The sequence below is a fragment of the Alosa pseudoharengus genome, unplaced genomic scaffold (assembly GCF_046254945.1).
Source record: "Alosa pseudoharengus isolate Yale_2024_CS ecotype anadromous, Long Island Sound unplaced genomic scaffold, YU_APseudo_1.1 YU_APseudo_1.1_scf_13, whole genome shotgun sequence".
NCBI lineage: Eukaryota > Metazoa > Chordata > Actinopteri > Clupeiformes > Clupeidae > Alosa > Alosa pseudoharengus.
Window position 1 is genome coordinate 17,152,596 of NW_027468598.1, and position 2,500 is coordinate 17,155,095.

Sequence of the window (2,500 nt, forward strand, 5' to 3'; positions counted from 1 at the left end):
TCTACAAATGCAATCAATCAAATTGGCCTCCATCACTCAACCAACGCTAACGGTAACCAGTGTTGGGAGGGTTACTTTCAAAACGTATTCCGTTACAGAATACAGAACACATGCCCAAAAATGGAATCTGTAACGTATTCCGTTACGTTACTCAATCTGAGTAACAATACTTAGATTACTTTCGCATTGAATTGCATTTTATAAGTGTAGGAATGCGGCCATCAAATCCTGCTTAGGCCTACTAAACAGGCCTATTCTGGTGCGTTCTTCTGTTCCAAATGGCTGAAGTGTTAGGCCCACATAGGAGAATGTAAAGTCAACTAAGCCAAAATCCTTTTAAGCAAGTCCCTCCACTGGGCGGCCATATACCAACGTTTTTTGGGCACTCATCGGGCACAGTCTTTGGGTCGAACTGCGCGTGCCAAGGCTTCACGACACCAATCTTGCTCCAGCGGCGAGATCACAACACATGATTGGCACGATGTCTTCACAACAAACCATATGATTGGCTCAATGTATTCAGATCACACCACATGATTGGCTCAATGTATTCACATGTCGACGTTTTGCCAAGGAAGGGGTGGGATATGTGTAGACAACGGCCATATTGGCGACAAACTAGCCCCATGCATTTCTATGGAGTATTTTTTGTGTGCTGTGTCTCCTCATTAGAAAGTCTCTGACTAAGCTACCTGATACAACTTTAAAATAGCAAGGTGACCACTAAAACTACAGCAGGGGACTAGGCTAATTAAAACAAACAAAATAAATAGGCTACTTTAAGGGCGTAGCCAGAAATTATAATTAAGGTGTGCCTGTGAGATTTTTCGGTGGCATCAACCCAGTAAGTGAGGGGCGCATATGACAGGTGGAACGCAAATGACCTGTAAATGTAAACACTATGGGCTACTGTATATAAGTGCTCTCAAAATGAACGTGATCGCGTAATGACAATCAAAAACCGCACGTTAAAATATGCTAGGCCTACTCGCAAGAATAATTCTTCAGATGCTGCACCGTATAATTCATTTTAAAACGTAAATGTAGATCTAATTAGAAAAAATAATAATCCATTAAGCTATTTTAAGTTAGAATAAAAAACTTAGAATGCAGTGCACTGCCTATTTTAGAGATTGGTTTTATTGTAGGTCTAAATCAACACGTGAACTAGGCTTTGCTTAGCAAACTGTGTAACCGATTGGCCGAAGTAGCCTGAGCTATTAATACTTGGGAAAATATCCTTTGAACAGACATCAGGAACCACGATCAGTGAGGAACAGGAGTTACCTCCACTTACTTTACTCCTAATTTGCTGTGCAAACAGTCATTTCGGGGTCTCCGATGACGTGTCCATAATGCGCACTGGCTGCGTTTTGAGGCTAGTGAAAGACGGCGGGGCTTGGATTTAAACATGTAAACAATTTCATCATATATTGCTTTCAGGAGCTTCTGGGAAATGGAGTTGCCTTAATTTATTTAGAGAGTGAACAAACTTATGAAACAGAGAAGTATCATCATGTAATCCATTGATTTCAACAATGTAACTGTATTCTAAATACCAACTATTTAACTTGTAACTGTATCGGAATACAGTTACTCATAATTTGTATTCTGAATACGTAACGCCGGTACATGTATTCCGTTACTCCCCAACACTGACGGTAACATTACCTAGGTCCTTATTATTGATATTATAAGATTAACGTACCTGCAGTAAAAACCAAGCATGTCCGATAAACATCCTCAGATTTATTTCGGCTTCAAGAAGAAATGGGAATTACATTTCATGTGAACATCATCCTATCCTTATTAGACATTCTCTGCGGTACACTTGTAGGAAGCGTCCATTGTTATTCCAACCCACGTTTAACTTCCAACAAAATTACGTCTCACTGCAACGATGCGCCATCTAGTGGACAAACGACTACTTATCGCCAATACTGGAAATGCAGCCATGATGATGATGATGAATATATATTTTGGCTTTCTTTTAATCCTACTGAATTTGTAATTATGTATCAGCCGTTCTAATACCGATAGTATTTGGTGCAGTTCTGAACATCTTAACTGAAGATAGGGGCGATTAAAGCAGAATAATATTGCATTTTCATTTTTTACCGGGGGGGTGCAAATCACAAATGAGTGATTATGGGCCAGATTGATGTGGGCCCTTGAGACCAACATACCATAAAAGATTCTTCATCCTCGGTGCCACGGTTCAGGTAGTTATTTAGGAAAAACTGCTTTTTTTGCGGTTCGGGGGGCCCAGCACGGGGGGGGGGGAGTGGACCCCGGGGATGAAACAAAATTTTTCCGTAAAAGTCTAGTGGGGCTACATACCCACCAAATTTCATGTGTCCCGGTGGTTCGGTGTCCCGGGTATCGTTGACCAAAAATTCAGGAAAAAAAAAAAAAAAAAAAAAAAACCTTTGACAATCCCTATATGACCGCTTCGCTAGCGGCGGTCATAATAAATGACATTTGAACACAATCAGCAGCC